This window comes from Tamandua tetradactyla, chromosome 5, assembly GCF_023851605.1.
Source record: "Tamandua tetradactyla isolate mTamTet1 chromosome 5, mTamTet1.pri, whole genome shotgun sequence".
In the NCBI taxonomy this organism is placed as follows: domain Eukaryota; kingdom Metazoa; phylum Chordata; class Mammalia; order Pilosa; family Myrmecophagidae; genus Tamandua; species Tamandua tetradactyla.
Genome location: NC_135331.1, coordinates 128142490 through 128163586, shown reverse-complemented (window position 1 = coordinate 128163586; position 21097 = coordinate 128142490). Strand labels below are relative to the sequence as shown.

Here is a 21097-nt window from a genome sequence, read left to right as displayed (position 1 = left end):
AAAGGAAGGAATCTTTCCATACAGTAATGGTACCTGGAATCTCAGTGAAGATAGTAAAAGACAGAACTCGGATGGTATAGTAAATTGAAAAAGTTTGAGAGAAAGTGAATAATTTACCCTAGTTTATTATATCTGCAAATAATAAGTCTGAAGAGCAAAAAATATGTTAAAACTTTGATTAACAGGCTTCATTTTCATGGAGCTATACGTAGAATAATAAAAATAGTCAGTGAATCCTTTACAGACAAACATTATATTATCATAAGATTAGAATTAGGCTTTTCTTTTTGTTAAAATGGCTAAGTGATCTTGGAATACATAGTGAGAACAAATCTTATGTAATCAGGAACAGATTGCTAACCATTAAGGGACAAGAGCTGTACTCTCTATGTGGAACTAATACCTATAAAATCTGTGCAGAGCTGGACACTGGTCAGGTATCTGTTCTCTGCTTTACAGGGTTCTAGAACTACAAATAATAAGGAAGATCACATCATGAACTTCAACAGAGTTTTGGGGACCTCATAATAAAGGTACTGCAAGAGAAGTCTGACAGAGATATTGCTTTGGCTCCCACTGTAAATAACAAAACTATGATTTGGTGTGATATAATTTGATGTAAAACGACAAAGGTGGTAGGAAGATTTAAATGCATTTAATGAAGTTAATGATGCCATCAACATTAAAAAGCAGCATTATTTTTACGTAGTTTTAAGAAATAAAAATGCTAATTAAATTATGGCATGCCATCACTTCTAAATTACTTCTTGATTTTTGAAATGGCAAAATACAAACAAATTGGCATCTTAGAATCGGTGAAATTATGGTAATGTACAATTGAGAAACTCATCTTCAAACAAGAATTTTTAAAAAGACTGATAAAATTAAACTGTCCTGAGCTCACTTTCCCCAAAATAGTGACTTTGCATTATGAACGGATTCACAAATGATCATATAAGGCAATCAAATCTGCAGCTTTAATAACCAGATTTTGGTTCATTACTCTAATGTAAGGTGGCTGGCAACAAATCTTGAAATAGGATGAAAAGATTTTCAGAAAGCGAAGATGCTTCTATGCAAACCGTATAAGAGGCCACGTAAAGGTTCTCGCTCTTCAATTAAATGACAAACTGAGCTTTAAAATGATTGTAATTAATTTATATATTCATCCCACCAAAAGAGCCTGAGACCGGTATACCACGACGTCATGGAATATCTAAAAATGACAATATAAGACATACTAAAATATGGTTATAATACAAGAGTTCACAATACTGTTTACAAAAAGTGTCAAAAGTTAAATAATTCAAATTACTTGTATCCTGTTTCGATCAGTGCACAAGTTATTAATCATGAGTGGTGAACAGAAAAAGGAACTTGCTGATCAACATTAAAAGACCATGCCCAGGCACTTATAATTTTCAACAAAAAATGGGCACTTTTAATTGATAACCTAAATGGCAACAAACATTTCTGAATGATACAACTGAACCTACTTTGATAATAGTCCATTCAGTTAGAACTGAGGGATGCACTCAAGTTAGACTACCAAATTCAATCCTTTAAAACACTCCAGGCTTTTAGAAGTAACGGCCTCTATGTAATTTTTATTGAGTCTCCCTTACACACACATACACTCATGTGTGACTGTAAGCATTTTTCAGTATATAAGTCTCACATACATTTTGGTAGTTTATTCCTAGGTATTAGATTATTCGTAGTAATTGATATTTCCAATTCTATTGCATTAATGGTACTTCATAAATTTCATTTCTTCAGTGTTTGCTGCTGGTACATAAAAATATAATTAATTTTTATATACTGACCTTGTCTCCAGTGGTTTTACTAACTACATCTATTAATTCTGAAAGCTTTCTTGTAGACTCTTTGGGGTTTTTTTCTTTTGGTTTTCATATCAAATGTGAATAATGACAGCTTTAATTCTTCATTTCCAATATTCATATTTTTAACATATTTTTCATGCTATAATACACTGCTAGGACTTTCTGAACAATGCCGAATAGAAGTTGTGAGAGTAGCCTCGGTGTACATAGGTGGAAAGCATATAGTATTTTTAATCACAAATGTGTTGAATTGTATCAACTGCTTTTTTTCTGTACATGTTGAGATGATCACATGATTTCTTAATTTTATTCTGTAATGAGTTGCATAGAGAGAATATAAACTTTATTTACAAAATAGGCAGTGAATTTGCCCTATTGGTCGTAGTTTGCCAATACTGATGTAATTTGTAAAACTCACTGCCATAAAGTTGTGTTTATTTTAGTATCTAAAGAATCTATATTGATGTCCCCTTTTTCAGTCTTGAATTTGGTAATTTGTAATAGGTCCATTTACTTTTGATGTGATTACTGATACAGTTGGGGTTAAATGTATCACTTGCATTTGTTTTTTATTTTAAACTACAAATTTTATTGAGATATAGTCACATACCATATACCATAGAATACATCCAAATCTTGCTATTCGTTCTAATCATTCAATCTGTTCTTTTAGTTCTCCTTTTTGCCTAACTTGATTAAAACAAGCTTTTTCATAACTTCAAATTTTCTCCATTAGGTTTTTAGTTACAGATTTTTATTATCCTAGTAATGGCTTTCCAAAGATTAAAATATGCACCTGACTTACTAGAATCTTCCTTAATTAGAAATTTGCCACTTTCAGAGTGACATAAACCTTACAAGAGTTTACTCCATTTACTCCCATCTAACCTTTTATGCAGCTATTTTATATATTTTATTTCTACATTTATTTTAACCAGTATAAGATATTATTTACTATTATTACCCTTTCGAGTATTCTTCATTCTTTCCTAAAATTTAGTCCTTCCACCTGGGGATATTTTTCCTCCAATATGAAGAACTCCCTTTAGTATTTTTTGCAGTGCAGGTCTGCCAGTGATGAATTCTCTTAGTTATTTTATTTGTTTATTTACTTATTGACTGAAGGTTATTTCTGCTTGATAAATATATAAGGAGTATAAAGTTGTAGGTTAGAAATTTTTCTTTTTTCTTTTATCATTCTTTCGTTCAGTCATCACATTGTTTCTGGGTTTATTAATTTCTGTTGACATTTCAGCCAAAGTCTTATTGTTGCTCCTCTGAAGTTAATGTCTCTCTATAGGCTTGTTTTTGCCCTTAAGTATTCAGTAATTTGTTTATGCTATTTTTGGACCTTTTTCTCCTCATATATCTTGCTTTGGGGTTGTAAAGGTTCTTGAATTTGTGATTTGGTGCCTTTAATCAGTTTCAGAAAATTCTCAGCTAGTATCTTTACTATCAAATTTTGCTTGTGCCATTTCCTCTTCTTCCAGGTCACCAAATGCATGTACATTGGACTTTTCAGCATGTCCCACATTTCTTATGATCTCTTTTAATTTTCATCCTTTGTTTTCCTCTGTGCATAGATTTATATATTTCCTACTGACCAGCTCATCAATCCTGTTTCACTATTGCTAACCTACCATTAAACTCATCTGCTATATTTTTTTAGTTCTATAATTAAACTGTTTAAGCTGTTTAAATGGACCCAGTCTCTGCTGAAAATCTCCATCCTCCTTTATTTTTTTGAACACATTAATCATGGATGTTTTAAAGTCCCTTTTTGAAAACTCTACTGTTAGTTTTTAGCCAACTGGTTCTTTTATTTTTTAGCATGCCTCTAAATTTTAATTAGTTGCCAGATATTGTGGATGAAAAATCAGAGGATAAGGACAATATTTTTTTCCTCCAAAATGTTTAAAAGTTTCTTTTGGTTGGAAGATACTGAATTCATGTTGCTCCTGTTCAGAGTTGGTTTTAAAGCTTTGTTACTACTCATAGAATGTAACTCTTATTCCCAGAGTATGGCACTTCTTGGATCTGTGCAGGAAGCCAAATGTGTTCATCATTTCACTCTAATTTTGTGGGACTTGAGGACCTATCTATATTTTCCCATACTGGACAGTTGCTGAAATCTCTGCTCATCTCTTTAGCCTTCCAGCTTCTGCTCTTTGTTTGGTTTTCTGGAGTCTTTTAGATAGCTTAATAGTCAACCAATTATTTTAGGAGAGTCTGAGCAAGTTTTCCTCCTCTGTGGGACATGGCCTCTCAATTTCCAAAGTTCAGGAACTTCCCTGTCTCCTCAACCCAGTAAGACCACTGCTTTCTGTTTGTGCTTTACTTTCCTGTTCACTGTGAATTGGAAAGTAATTTCAGAGAAATGGACAAATTTGCCATTTGCCTCATGTACTCCTTCTCTCAAGGATTGGTTGGAGTCCCTCAGATTTCTGTCTGCTTTGGTTCTCTCAAGTGTCTCCACACAGTTCATTGTTTGTGTGCTTGCTTGCTTTGCTTCTGCAGTTGTTACAGATGGTATGGCTATTAATCTGATAAAGTTATTCTGTCATGCCTGGAACTGGAATGCCTATGTCATCTTATTGTTTATTGCTTATTTTGAATAATGATACAATTATCCCGATCATTCTGTTGTCATCAAAAGCTCTCTATGGTTAGTAATTAATACTTAAGTGTTACAATTTTATCAGACAAGTTTATTTCTTTGTAAACCATACTGAATAGTTTCTTCTATACAGATACATACCTACAGTACTTTGATTACCCCAGCTTCTGCCACAGGCCTGTAAAGCTGTTCCTCTGAGCCAATGTTATCTGTTATTCTGAGGTATAAAGCAGTGTTTCAGTGTGTTTCTAGGACAAAACTTTCCTTTTTTCTTCTAGAGTCTAGGGAAAGTATGGTTGGGTTTTTAAAATTTTTTTTAAGGTTGTGCTATTCATTATCAAGAACCCTACATTCTGAAAAGTGTCAGCATTTACCCTTGGCTTTTTCCCTTCTTCTGATGTCACTGAATTTTAAAGCCATTTTCTACAGTTTATAATTTAGGGATATGGTTGACTCCTGATTTGATGGTAGATAAAATTTTTATCTTTTAGTTTCTTCCTGTTCCAAACATGTAAGAGTCTCTGAGGCAACTCTGGGAAACAGAAAGGCTCACTAAGAAGACCAACACTCCATGGGCACAACTTTGAACACTTCTACAGAAATAAAGCTAAAATGCTCAAGATTCAAAGTCAACACTTACATTCATTCGGCTCACCATAAAGCACAGTTACCTGGAAAATTTAAATTAATAATAAAAATCCACATTCTAAAAGGTGTTGTGCCATAATATAGTAGTAATCTGGCCTGTAAGATACATACAATTGACTTTTTGTTTTGCTTTTGTTTTAGTATGCTGTATGGCAGGGTCATGTTTCATTCTTTTTCCATTTGTGTATCCCGTTATTGCAGCACCATGTGTTGAATTTTTTCTGTTGTTGTTTCTTTGTTTTTGTTGGTTTCTTTGTTTGTTTTGGGAAGTGCATGGGCCGGGAATCGAACCTGGGTCTCCTGCATGGCAGGCAAAAATTCTACCACTGAACTACCCTTGCACCCCCAAGAGTTTACTTTTAAAAGTATAAAGCAACTCCTCCTAATACATCATACCATGTATGTGGTAACAGAGTTGTAATTCTATAGCAAAATGCTATTTACTATTTCAAAGCAATCTGGTGTATGCAATTTCATTTTAATTTCACGCAGGCGTGTGAAGTTAGATTGTCATGTCTGAATCTCATCCTTCAGATGAATACATACTTTATGTTATTATTCCATATATTAAGATCTACTCACAACCAAAGAGCCAGGAATTGTGTCTATTTTGTTTTGTGCCATATACGTGGCATCAAGTACAGCATCCGCATATAATAAGCACTTAATAAATGGTTGGTGAATGAGTCAATGAATAAATGACTAAACAGAAAAATCGAAGTGGCAAACTTGCTGAACACCTCACTACTGATTACATCCATCCATCCATCCATCCATCTATCTATCTATCTAATACCTAACTACATTAACTATAATTTCAATTATTTATTTATTACTACAGGATAAGTGCCTGTGCTAATCATGTTATCTCTTCTTTCCTTACATCTTCCTAGATCCATTAATTTCCTTACAATTGCTCTCGCTATCTCCTCCAATGTATTTCTTTATTATCTGACATTCAGGACTGGTCATTTTCTAGTTCTAGAAACTGGACTTATATTAGCTAAATTTATAAGTAACTGTCAACTAAATAAGCTTGATAGAAGAAATAACTAATTTTGGTTCTTAACATATGAGAAGTTCTTCACCAAAATTAGATAACCAGCACATTTCATATCAATCCCAGGTAAACATTACGAGTCTTTAGAGCCGTCACCGTTACATGTTTTGTTTAAAGGATGTATTATCAAACTAAGAATTCATGCACAGATACAGGAAATATTTTAGGCAGATTTAATTAAACATTTTTAGAAAAAAATAATACTTAACAGAGTTTAAAAATAAGGATGAACCTCTTTGTAGCCATTTGGTCAATAATGATTGATCCTGATTCCCTTTCAAAATTACTGTTTGATAATTACATGATGGGTAACGCTGAGAAGTGCCAAATATTTGAATGCCAATCAACCACGTGCCATTGTATACAAAGCAAAAAGAAAGATGCAGAATACAAGAAGTAACCAAAGACTACAGAGAATTTTCTTATTTGGATGGAGCCTCCTTCTCGGTCAGTCATAATCTCTAATACTGTTTCATATATGAGACATTCAGGATTTTACATAACTTATCAATGAAGCTGTTTCAATTGCTCCAATTTTTTTGTCTTTAAGAACTTAAGCAAATTCTTAAAATAGGCAGATTTGCAGGTAAAAGAAAACAAAAATAACAACAACCAGCTGTGAAATAAAAATCTAGATCCTAATGACAGCATGATTACTTTTTATTCACCTTACTGGACAAGTTTTCAAGTCCTGAATACTTCACTTGCTCACAATGAATAAAGGTGGTGATATGCATTTGCTTATGCCCAGCTTGATGTGCCTGGTCTCCTGCCAGCATAGCTGACTAAAACAGAGTTTGGCATCTGAGTCAAGAGCAGTCTCTAAAGGCGGGTTGAAAGCCTACATATCAGTCTGGCATAGGAAATCTGATCACAGGATGCTCTTTATTTGGTGATCACTAACTACTCTCTCTCTCTTTTTTTAAACTTTTTTTATTAAATAAAAAAAATTAAACAAAACATTTAGAAATCATTCCATTCTACATATATAATCAGTAATTCTTAATATCATCACATAGTTGCATATTCATCATTTCTTAGTACATTTGCATCGATTTAGAAAAAGAAATAAAAAGACAACAGAAAAAGAAATAAAATGATAATAGATAAAAAAAAACAAACTATACTTACCATACTAACTACTCTCTTAATCTCAGGTTCTATCCAATTCTTTCACCTTAATTTCAACATCCTCTGAATTTCCCAGATTGCCTCCTCTGCATGATCTGTTATCTTTTGCCCCTCACCTTAGTTTCCCACTCCCCAGCTTCTATTACATCTTACAACTCAAAATGGTTTTTTTCACTTCTGGAGCATCCTTTTACCTAAGAATTTTCCAGCCCCCACTCTTCTTCATCTTCTCTCATTATGTCTCTGATTGCTATCTTCCTAAACTCCAAACTCCTAGTTTGAGATCCAATACGCTTTGCAGAGCAAGGGTGTTGGCTTTCCCTTCTAACTTGGGATAAAGTTCCTAGGATCACGATCCTTCTTATTTATATACCTACATTTTTTTTCTTTTTTACTAATTTCCTTTTAAAAATTATATATATTTTTTGAACAATCAAGAAAATAATATTAAATATGAACTTCTGTTTCTGGAAATGTTGTAGTTGATATATTCTGAAAAATTCTTCCCCTACCAAACACTTAGAAATGATGGGATAATTGAAATAAATACATGATAAATTACAAATCTGAGCTCATAAAAGAGAAAGGAAAATATCAGCAAAACTGCTCTGGGAGCTTTTGCAGGTGAGAAATTTAGAGGCTTGGGTCCAAGCCGAGTGGGGTGTTAGAAATGAAATCCCCACATGAAGCCCAAACTCTTCAATTCAACAAACAAAATTGAGGGTCTCAGTCTAAGCCCAATGGAACCACAAAAGGACCCACACTGGTGGTGTTTCTAATGCATATATTTTAGGAAGAAGGACAATGATGGTCTAAGATGTATGAAAAATTTTGAGCAAAGAAAATGGAAAATACAATTTGGGAGAAAGAAACTAATACGTAATCAAAATACTGAACAAAAAAATGTAAATAAGACATGGAGGGTAGCAGAGCTAAAGTGCAGTATAGTCCAGTTTATCCCCCCGGTGGGAATAGAGTAAATGTATATATTTGAGGCACTAAATTTTGCACTACAATTATAGACTATTATTTCCAGAATAATACAGGGATGAAATGAAATAAAAAATAATTCAATTAAAAACCAGTCAGGGAAGAGGAAAAGATGGAACAGGAAGAAAAATGGAGTGGTAGGAAAAAACAAAAAACAAAACAGAAAACATAAAATATTAGAAATAATTCCAAATATATAAAAAATCACAGTAACTGCAAATGGATCAGCTGACAATTTCACTATATGATGTTTACAAAAGATAAAAATAATACATATGAATCACAGAAAGACTCAAATTAAAATGATATAAAAGTTATAATGAGGACTAATCAAAGAAAGCACATATTTCCTCACTGGACAAAATGGACTTTAAAACAAAAAAAATATTATTAGGGATAAAGAGATTCATTACATAATGATAAAATTATTAAATCACCAGAAAGATAAAAATTCTAAGCTTTCACCGTATTAAATAACCTCACAGCACATAAATCAAAAGTAGGCAGAATAACAGGTAGAAGCTGACAAATCCCCATCATAGTTGATGAGATTTTAACTGAGATTTCTGAGTAATTATCAAATCAAACATATAAAAATTCAGTAAGGGCGGGTCACAGTGGCTTAGCAGGCAGAGTTATCACTTGCCATGCCAGAAACCTGGGTTCGATTCCCAGTGCCTGCCCATGCAAAAAAAAGAAAAAAATTTAGTAAGGAAACAGAAGTTTTGAACAGTGCGGATAGTAATTTTCACACACTGGATATATAGAGAACCTATACTTAAAACTTATTTTGGTCAAGCACACATATAATATTTACAAAAACTAAAAAATATCAAATATTAGGCCATAAATCAATTTGAATAACCAAATTTCACAAACCAAATTTCAATAATCAATACCCCACAAAACATATCCTCTGCCCACAATGCTCATCCTGCACAAGAAAGAGAAACTTGAAATTTCAGGACAGAGTTTTCACTTTTTGAAAACTACTCTCCAGGAATGAATTGATCACATATTACTATTGCATTAATATTTTCAGTTTACTTAGGATTACTCACATACAATACTTTCCTTACACTCAAAAGACATATAACTAATTATCTGTTACACTAAAGATGTTCTGTTAGCAGTACATAAACTAATTTCTTGTATATTATAGATTAAATAGCAATGAAGCAGGGAAAATTACATTTTAATTTTATTTAATAACAGAAATATGAAACTAAATTTATAACTTATTTTAGGACAATTAAAGCAAGTTGGAAAATTAAGGCATGTATAAACACAACAAAGATATAATTTAGACAAAATAAAAAATAGGTTAATGTGTTATATAAGCAAAGTTATTCATTCAGTTTGTTTTCGAACACTAAAGGTTTTTATTTCACCTAGAATAACATATTTATATCCTCTACCTAAGACACACTAAGATTTATTTTTTTAATTTATACAAAAAGAAAAATGAGGAGCTAGCTGTCATAAGAGTGTGCAGAGATCCACTGATCTGTTCTACAACTAAACTGGTGAAAACTATAATAAAACAACTATTTACAGCCTTTGGTCCTAAGGACAAACAGCAAATGTAGAAACTTCTACTCAAAAGCATTTAAAAAAATTTGGTAAGATAGGCAAGGGTCTGTGGTATTTGAATTATGAAGACCTCCTCCCTGTTCCCTCCCAGCTCAGTAAGGCAGACACTCCACTTTAGACTGCTACAACCAAGAACACAGGGTTCTCTGTCACCTGGTTTCAATCAGATGGCTTTCTTTCCAGAAGGATGGAAGTGTTATGAACCAATCCCCATCTACTTGTTTTTGGGGCCCAGTCCCCAATGAAGAAAGTGAGCAGTGGAAGTTACCTTTTTCCATCAGATTTCACTTATGGAACAGAGGTTGTTTCATTGGGCACAGGTACTGACCCTCATCCTTGTTGCCCTAGCTCAAGAATTGTTGTGGTTCAATGCCAGGACTAAGGCCGCCTCCCTTCCACTAAATGCTTAGCTACTAGAGAGAAGTCTGTAAGACAGAAGTCTGTCCCCATTCTCAACCTCAGAGCTCTGGTTCAGTGACTTTGCCTGGGGTAGTTGTGGGGTGAAGAAGTAGGCTCCTAAAGGCTTTGTAAAGGAACTGATTTCACGTTCAACTGAGCATGGAGAAGTGCAAGCTTAAGAGTATTCTCAAGAACAATGGAAGTTGTAGTGAAAGGCAACTGGGAGGAAATTTGTGGTTTAAGGAAGATACAGCCAAGAATTTAGGTTGAAAATCTGACAGAATTATGTCAGATTATCTGTCTTGATAATCTTAGGATAGAACCTGGTAATAAGACAGCTGGAAGGAGTCCTCCTGAGGTCAGAACAAATATCAAATACTGGCCTCAAAACTATTCCTTCAAATGAGCCATTCTTTGATCCAGTTAGTCTGCAAAACAGTTTATATCCCAGGACATTGTTGAAAACAACTGAGCAATTAGTCTCAATTGGTGGAGTTTGGCAGCTGGGTGTGGCAGAGAGAGAGGGAGAAAGCCCACCAATACCACTATCATTTCAGGGTGATTGTGGTCATACCCAAGACTGCGCCTTCCTAAGGAACAATATCAGGGGCTTAACACTATGGGAGGAAAAACAGACTTCACCAAAATAATCCATGCAGTTACTAAACAAATAAAAAGTAAATAACAATAACAAACTTGGAGGTGGGGAAGAAGTATCAGAGCTGTTACAAAATACTGTCTAATATATCCAGTTTACAACAGAAAATTACAAGGTAAGCAAGCAAAGGGTAAAGTAAAATTCATATACAGGGGGAAAAGGAGGCAACTGTAATAGCCTGTGAGAGAAAACAGATGTCAGATTTATTAGAAGAAGAATTAAAGTTGTCACTATAACCATGTTCACAGAAATAAAGGAATCTAAGACTAAAGAAGTAAAGAAGTACTGTTGAAAATGGTTCATCAAACATGGAATATCAAAAAAGAGAAACATTAAAAAAGAATCAAACGGAATAACTGAAAAGTACAATAGCTGAAATAAGAATTCATGAGAATGGCTCAACAGTACATTGGAACTGGCAGAAGAAAAAATTAATGAACTTGAAGATAAGAGTGATAAGAGATATAGTACAAGCTGAAGAACACAGAGAAAAGAGAATGAAAGAAATGGAGAATGAAATGTGGGACACCATTAAGTGCACCAAAATATATGCAATAGTAATTTCAGAAGAAGAGAGAATGGAACAGAAAATATATTAAAGAAATGATGGCTGAAAACATTCCAAATATACTGAAAAACAATAACTTATATAGTCAGGAAGTGCATAACTCTAAGTAGGATAAATGCAAAGAGATCCACAAACAGACACATCATAGTAAAAATGTTGAAAGTCGAAGAAAAGGAGGGAGAATATCTTGAAAGCATGAGAGAAGAATGACTTGCTAATTACAAAGGAACCCTGATAAGATTAACAATAGACTTCTCAGAAGAAACAATGGAAGTTAGAAGTCACTAGGATAAGACATTAAACGTGCTCAAAGCAAAAAATTCAACTAAGAAGCCTATGTCCAACAAGGTTTATTTCAGAAATGAAGTGTAATGAAACACTTGCTCAAACAAAAACTGAGTCTGTTGCTAGTAGACTCGTCTTATAAGAAATAGTGAAGGAAATTCTTAGCCTGAAAATAAGTGGCTCCAGATGGTAATAAGCAGTTCTACAAAAAACAAAGAGCACCAGTAAAGATAATTACGTAATGATAAAAAATAGTTTAAATGTATATTTTCACCTTTCTTCTTTTAATTGATTTAAAAAGCATTGATTAAATAGTATGCATATAATGTATGGCTGGACCTATAATATACAGAAATGAAACACATGCATAATATATTTACCAATAATAGCAAAAAGGATGTGGGTAGGAGCAAAGCTGCAATGAGCCAAGGAAACTATTACAGATGGTAAAGTAGAAACTATAACAATATATTGCTGTTTTTATAAATTAATAGAGGTAATATATTTAACAATAATAGAACAAAAAGGGGATAAAAAGAATAGGGCCCTATAGGAGTAACTTCTCTCATATTACAGGAATTAAGCTAGTATAAATATGAAGCTAATTGTGATCAGAGCAACCACTAAAAATATTCTAAAAAAAGAGTAAAATGCTACCTTAGAAAATATTCACTTAATGAAAAAGGAAGTAATAGAAAGGATGAGTAACAAAAAATAAGAAATAGAATATGTGAAGAGACCTCATGGTGGTTTGGAGCTATGCACCCCAGAAAAACATGTTCTTAAACTTAATCCATCCATGTGAGTGTGAATTCTTGTAAACAGAAACTTTTGATGAGGTTTTTTCAGTTAAAGTGTGACCCAGCTGAATTAGGAATGATCTTATCCTACTATTGAAGGCTTTATAGGAATGGTAGGTGAGAGGAAAAAAAAGCCAGAGAGAGCAGTCAGAAACAGACAGTCAACAGAACCCAGAAAAGAAGCAAGAAACAAGGGAAAGCTGCCAAGTGCATTGCCATTTGACAAAAGGGTCAAGAACCAAGGATCACTGACAGCCAGCCCTAGAATGCCACACTCTTCTGGGAGAAAGAATCACCTTGATTATTTTTCCTAATGAGTAAGTTCCTGTTGTATTAGCCAATCCATTGCGTGGTATTTGATTCAGAAATTAGGAAATTAGAACAGACCTATAACAAATGAAGAAATAGAATTAGTAATTTAAAAAAAGCTAACCACAAAGCAATCCCAGATGGTGTCACCACTAAAATCTACCAAACATTTAAAAATTAATTGAAACCAATTTTTTACAAACTCTTTCAAAAGACAGAAAAGGAGAAAACACTTCCCATCTCATTTTATGAGACCAATATTACCATGATTCCACAGCCAGCTAAAAATATGACAAGAAAAGACTAATATCTCTTATGAATATGGATGCAAGAACCTGAACAAAGTACTAGCAAACTGAATCCAGCAATATATACAAAGAATCATATAACCTGTCCAAATGGTATTCATCTCAGGAATGCGAGGTTAGTTTAACATCAGAAAATCAATTAATGTAATGTGTCAAATCAACAGAATTAAAAAAATCACATGATGCAGAAAAAGCATTTGATGAAATCCGACACCCTTTCATTATAAAAACACTCAACAAATTAGAAATAGCAAAAACTTCCTCAACTTGATAAATGGTATCTATGAAAAACCCACAGGTAGCACCACACTTAATGGTAAAAGACTGGATGCTCTAAATAAAGGATATCTATTCTAACCATTTTTAATCAACATTATACTGGAAATTCTAGTTAGGTTAATTACGGAGAGAAAGAAATAAATAGCATCCAAATTGGAAAGGAAAAAGTAAAATTATATATCCACAGATGACATGATCTTGTATATAGAAAATCTTAAAGAATCGACTAAAAACTAGTAACAGCTTACTGAACAATATACAAACTGTATACACAAATCAATTGTATCCCTATACACTTGCAATGAACAATCCGAGAATGAAATTACCAAGCAATCCCATTAACAAAAGCATCACAAAGAATAAAATACCTAGGAATACATTTAACATAAGAAATGCAAAACTTTACAGTCTGAAAACTATAAAATATTGCTGAAAGGATTTGAGGACTATCTAAATGGAAAAACATCCTATGTTCAAGGATTGTAAGGTGTAATATTGTTAAGATGGTAGTAAGCCACAAACTGATCTACAGATTCAGTGCAATCCCTATCAGAATCCCAGCTGACTGCTTTGCAGACATTGACAAGCTGATTCAAAAATTCATATAGAATTGTAAGGGATCTTGGGCAACCAAGACAATCTTGAAAAAGAAGAATAAAGTAGGAAGGTTCACATTTCGCATTTTTAAATCATACTACAAAGCCAAAGTAATCAAGATTGTGTGATAAAGGCACAAGGATAGACATATAGATCAATGGGATAGAATTGAGAGTCCGGAAATAAAACAACACATCTATGATCAAATAACTTTCTACAAGGGTTCCAAAATAATTGAATGGGGAAAGAATAGTTTTGCAATAAATGGTGCTGAGATGACTGGATAGCCACAGGCAAAAAAATAAAGTTGGAATCCTACCTTACACCATTTATAAATATTGTCTCCAAATGGATCAAAGATCAAAATGTAAGAGCTAAAACAATAAAATGCAAAGGAAAACATACAGTTAGGCATTCCTGACCTTGACTTTTCCTTTGAGAAGATATAAAAATGGCCTGTAAGCACATGAAAATATACTGTCGGCGTTATCCATCAGGAAAATGCAAAACAAAGCCACAATGAACTCATTACTTCAAACCTTCTGGGATTGTGAGAATCATAAAGTCAGATACCAAGCGTTGATATGGATATGGAGAAATTAGAACCCTCATACACTGCTAGTAGGGTAGTAAACTGGAGCAGCCACTTTGGAAAACTGACTGGCAGTTCTTCAAAGAAACATAGGGTTAACATATGATCCACCAATTCCCCTCCTAGGTATAGACACCAGAAAACGACAACATATGTCCACATAGAAACCTGTACATGAATATTTATAACAGCATTATTCATAATAGCCAAAAGGTAGAAATAAAACTAATGTCCATCAACAGATGAATAAACAAAACATGGTTTATCCAGAGAGTGGAATACTATTTCACCATAAAAAGAATGAAATATTGATACATGCTGCAACATGGATGAACCTCGAAAACATTATGGTATGTGAAAAAAGCCAGTTACAAAAGACCCCAAATTATATGATTCCATTCATTTGAAATATCCAGTACAGGGAAATGTATAGAAAGTAGATTCATGTCTGCCTAGGCTGGTACTGTAGGTAACTGCAGGGAGTAGGGGATGATAGCTAAAGTTATGGAGTTTGCTTGGAATGATGAAAATGTTCTAGAATTGACTGTGGGAATGATTGCACATAACTGTGAATACACTAAGATTACCAAATTATCAACTTTAAAACTGTGAATTCTATGCATATATATGAATATATATACATACATATATATCTCAATAAAGCTGTGAAAAAAGAAAAATGGTAGATATAATGATTAAATATTAAATAACTCCTCAAGAATAACCTTCATTTATCAGGTTCAGGTTAACTGTAAATTCAGTATGTTAGTAAGATCTCTATATATGACATCTAATTACATAAGTATCTCCCATAAAGGGGTAGAAATTTTAGTGTTCAGTCTATTTAATTATTTAGAATAATTTTCAAACACCATGCCTTTTTCCTTCGCAATGTTTTGTGACAGGTAGTAAGAGATTGACATGTGTACTTTGCTCATATTCCTGACATAGCAGAGGCTGCAGAATGTCAGATTTTGGTAAATTAAGAAGTCACAAATATTCACAATGTCAGGCCATTAAGATGAAGTATTTTGGCTACTTCATTTCTGCAGAATGGATGTTCAAATATATCTTTTTCATTTAAAAAACCTGGGTTAGGTACCAAAAAAAATAGTTAACAAAAGGCAGTGAATGTGATTTTTTTTTAAAGTGTGACTATGTGAAAACCAAGATCTGATTTCAATTGAATATGCTCTCATTAAAAATAATCTTATTCAATTCTAACAGAGGAAATAAAGCCACAGGAAAGGAGATTTCCATGAATAACAAAATGTTACAACCTATTTTTAGAATTCCATAAACAATGCATAGTTACTTTTTTCCTGGAAGGTAGACGTAGTCTCTAAAATCTAATTACACATGATCATTCCCACAAATAATCCCAGATTCCTAGTTTCTATCACAATTTGAAAACTTTATTTATTATAACTGACCATTTTCATTGTGTATTATATAGGAAGCCCTTATCCAATATGCTACTGATCTTTCCAGAAGTTTAAGTAAATATGTATTAATAAATTTATAATGGACTGGCAGAGTAGTAAGGTAAAAGCAAGGCATGGTGGAGCAGTTCCAAACTGTACCAGTACTGCTTCACTTCAAACTTGCAGTCTTAATTAGTTTACAAGGAAGAACCTAATCAGAAAAACTTTCTTGTCCCAAGAATTCTGTAAGTAGCTATGAATGTAACGTTTCCTTACATTCACAGGTCAAGGAGTATTTTGATTATGTTATAAATATGCATGATATGATAATTTAGACATACGATACAATGATTAGTCACATGGTATATTAATTAGTATGCACATTTTCACTGTAAATGAAGTTTTTCAATAATGTACATGATACTTCCATTCCACTCCTTTACAGCCTTACTCTATTCACAGAGAACAACCGTGGCAATAACTATTGAATCTAAGAAGATGCTATGAAAGGGGACACTAAAGAGCACTAAATTCTCTTCTTTTTATTAGATCAATATTCAATAACTTTCACTGTGCTCAGATTCATCTTCTCCCTTGTCCTCTAAGTAACACAATATTTCCTCTCTTTTTAGTCCTTTTGTAGATCTCAATAGACTTTTATTTTTTCCATAGTTCATGCAGGCATGCAAAATTAAATGTGAATGGATCAAATATAAAAGAAAAAAACCTCACTTGTTCACTCTTGACAACACTTGATGTCAGTAGGCATAATAATTACTAAGCATATAAAATGGAAGTTTTATTTCTTTTTTTTGAACTATTAATATAATAAAGATTTTACAGTTTTAGAACATAGTTTGTAACAACAAAAACTCCAAAGACTTTAAAAAAAGAAAACTGCTACCCTGAATTCCTCATTGAACTGAAGAACTAATGTGAAATAAGAGGGTACTGAAATTATATTCTGTAGCAGTGTTCAAACATAACTGAAACATCAAGATTTATGTTCAGAACCTCTCACCCTATGCATTTAACATCTATCACAATTTAATATAAACTTCTTTTAAAAAAACGTTTACATCTTTCTTCCAAATTATGAATGCGCAACACAAGGATAATTGCTTCTGAAAATATCCCTTCAAAAGGGAATGATAAAAGATATCAAAACCTATTTGCAACAAATTTGCTCTTCAAATTTGTTTATTAAATCTACCTAGTTATTTATAAAAATATGGTAGAGTCAAGAGAACATATGTTACAAACTTGAATGTTATTGGAAAATTATTGGGTTTGACAAAGATTCTAAAGTTGTGTAACATATGAGAGCAAGTATAAGATCGTGCTGGCATTTGCTTTTTTTTGAGAAGAAAATAATTTATTCACGATCTTGCAAGAATGGGCACCGAATGGAAAAAATGATGGCTGGAGACCAGGCAATAGAATACCACAGGTTTTATACTCTAAGCTTAGCACACAGGCGCTCCTCTGTTTCTTTGCTGACTGGATGCTCCAGAGGTTACAGCCTATCCGGATGGTCTAACTAACTCAAATTTCTTGCTGGAGGTTCCTGCTTTTGATTATGCTTTACATTTCAATGACTCTAGCCTTTACTTATTTAAACTTGTTATTACCTATATAAAGATTTGGCTTGCATCAGAGGCTCTCTCCTTTCCCTGCCTGCAAGACCAGTCTGAGCTGTTCTGTTCTCTCCTGTACCATCTTGTGTGAAAGCTAAATGAGATTTGCTTTTAAAACTTAGTTCTGTATAAGAATATCTGAAATTTGTCTGCCTGGGAAGAAAAAGATTATCAATAAAATTGAAAAAATGTTCAGAGCTTATATCGTAGGAATTCAGCTCCTTTTTGGGATAAACATCTGCTTTAGATAAAAAATTAAATGCATAGTAGAACCCAAGTCATTTTTTCTGGCTTCTAATATATTTGCATTTTTATTATAAATTATGCCACCTCTAGTAAGATAGATACACTGTTCACATTTTGAATTTGTATGGGGAGACATTCTTTGGAGAATATCTGAGACAAAATTAAATTCAAATTGTAAGGCACATGGGAAACAAATCTGAGAAACAGTTCAACCTCAAATCTTTATTAATGCTTATTATTTTAAAGTACTAAATGTTGATTTTTGTATTTGAGAATCATCTTAGCATCTGCTAGAGAAAGTATGCGAATAGTTTTTAATCTTTGACAACAATTTTTGAGAATAACTTTAAATTTATCAGCATTATAGCAAAGGTTTTTGCACCGTAATACAAATGTTACAATGTATTTTCTTTTTCTACTATAACTCCTCCACATATTTAAACTTTGAAAATATCAGACATGTTTTAGACCATTTCAAGTGAATTATTCAATCAATTCAGAAGAAAAGCAGTTCAATCACTTTACGGTGGGAAGTCCTGCATGAAGGATTGCATTCAGTAGAAAAGATGACCCTTTTTAACTCAGGCAAACGTGCCATGTGAATTTCGCTAGGGGTAACTCTGAAAGGAAAAGACATTTATTGTGTAATAATCATCCCAAATAGAAATGATTCAGGATTTGGCCCTAGAATCCATAACACTTAGAAAATGATCATTTAGAGTTGTTATGCAAATGTATTTAGAATTTTAAACTTCCTTAATTTTATTTGTCCTCAACTAGGCTATTTGAAATTAATTTTATTGATTTTTTCTTGTAGGTGGATTATCTAAAACAGATTTAAGAACTCTGAAAAATATCCATTGATATCTCTATGATCAAAGCAAGTCAGAAGCAAGTAAGTTTATTTATTGAACTAAAGTAAATTAAACAAGTTATTTCAATAGAGAATGTCTTAAAATCTTAACATTCAGGTGGGCTGTTAATTCTTAACAGGAAAATACAGTAAATAGTGTTTGAATCAAAATGGGTATATTTATATTTTATATTTATCAAAAACCTGTACAATCCACTGCTCATTTCAGATGTACTTATTTTCATAGTTTATCATATATATATTGGATAGAGGAAATCAAAACCATACACAGTATTTTAAACACTTATACACCGTGGTTTTATATAAAGATAAGATCACATCATATATTTTCTTCAAATCCTTTTATGGATTCCCAGAATAAAGTTCACTCAAAGCAATGTAAAATAAAATATATCTTGTAAAATAGGATGATTTGTGTTAAGGCATATTTAGGGAATCAGAATACAAAAAGAGGATTTAAGTGCTTAATCAGATTATAATCTCCTGGGATATGTGGCCAATGTGTTATACTTTAATTTTATCTTAGAAGCCATTCAAGTCCTTACACATGATAGTATCTCAAAAACTTGCTGCTGCTTTTGACATACAAATATATTCTGTGATCATAATGGATCAGCCTTATTCATCTTTTAATTACAGACTTTAATAAATAGAAGTATAAAACTTACACAGATGTCAGTTGGTAAAGAAAAAAAAGAAACGGAAAACATCAATTTATTGAGAACAAGAGTTCTCCACATTGTTGGCTAAGAGGACAGGGGACGTTTAAGGCTCAAGAGCCAGCAACACTTGTTTCCCATCAAACAGACACAGCATCTTGGTGTTTTTAATAATGATGTCATTTTGTTTCAGGTTTTTCATTCCAAACAGAGTTTTGGAATTATCAGAGTTGATAATGGATGTAACTTTGTATTTGTGCATGTTTGCTACGTATGTGCACACGAGCTATGAGGACAGGGAGAAGGACGGGTGTAGGCAAAAGACTATGAAACAACTTCTCAAAGGAGAACTCTCCTTTCCCATATCTCTTTTCCTCTCTCTATTCCTAAGTACTCTAAGAAGATCAAATGTGTGCCACCTAAGGAGAAATCACTGACCTAAGGAATCTACGCTTCCAGAAAAGCAGCAATTCCATATTAGCTTAAGGGGCAGACTTGTTCAGCCATTAGTTCTAGAACCTCAATTTCTACCATATAACTACAAAAAAATAAACTCTGAGCTCAAATGGATTCTAAACCACAGAGAAGGAAAGGGAAGCTGCAAACAGATGTGCCTAGAGTAATGTGATTTCTCATCCAAAAATACTGTACTGTGTTCAGGTTTGTGCTCCCCCACCATGTTCACTAAGTAACAGGCATATGAATTAAGAACAGCAAGCAATCTTCTAATTTCTGCTTCTTAGTATGGTATCATTATAACTAGTGTTGGTTTATTATTGTGATATTTTCCTCACAAAGTAATACTGTTTCCAACCTATTACACCACGTGATTTCCTCTCATCCTCTATAGCATAAAAACACAGTCCCTTGGGTTGAGCTGCTTAAGGTTTCTCTATTCTTTGCTTTCTTCCTCAAAACTTATGTAATTGTTTTTTTCCTGAAGATAAATTTTTGAGGAACCCTACAGTCTTAGAAGAATACTCCTGAATATTCAAGAGAATAAACAATTATTCTATGCAAGGTTTGTAATATAAAGTCTATCACTAATAGCACTTTAGAGCCTAGAACACAAGGGAGTTGGCTTCATAATGAGCATAAATACAAATTACTTAGATCTTATGGTTTTATAATCTTCTAATAAATTATTTTTAGCACTTAAAAGTGAAAAAGTCTTTGTTTAAGTCCAGTTTATGTATATTCATTTGCAAAACTGAAGAGGTTTTGGACCACAATCTTATTAATAATATTTCAATAAAAATCCATTTGATTATTAGAATCTATTAGAATAATTTTTACCCATTGACCTATGCAACTCAACATGGTTATGTATTTTTGCTCTTAAATTTAAATTTTTCTTAATTTATTTTAAAATAAATATTCTCTTAAGAAAAGATGCTGAGAAGTAGAGATAAACTGTGCTCTATTACACCTTTATCAGTTGAAATTTTTCATGTAGATTACTAAAGCATAAAACTTAACAGAAAGATGATTACTCTCAATATGCTTCAAAAGATGAGCTAAGTGCAAGATAACAATACAGAAAAAAGGAATGTATCAAATTTAGCGTACATCATCAAAA

The 21097-nt window shown here is 32.9% G+C and overlaps 1 protein-coding gene across 13 annotated transcripts in view; it reads right to left on the bottom strand.

The window, feature by feature from the left end:
* RIMS1 (regulating synaptic membrane exocytosis 1) overlaps positions 1-21097 on the bottom strand; it is a 490334-nt gene that overhangs the window by 86855 nt on the left and 382382 nt on the right. Inside the window, exon 1 of one of the 13 annotated variants that reach the window (XM_077162221.1) lies at positions 12890-13537. The exons of the other annotated variants lie outside the window; for them this stretch is intronic. The gene's annotated coding sequence lies outside the window, so the exon portion shown is untranslated. Of the gene's footprint in view, positions 1-12889; positions 13538-21097 lie in introns of those variants that run through there. 13 annotated transcript variants of the gene reach the window in all.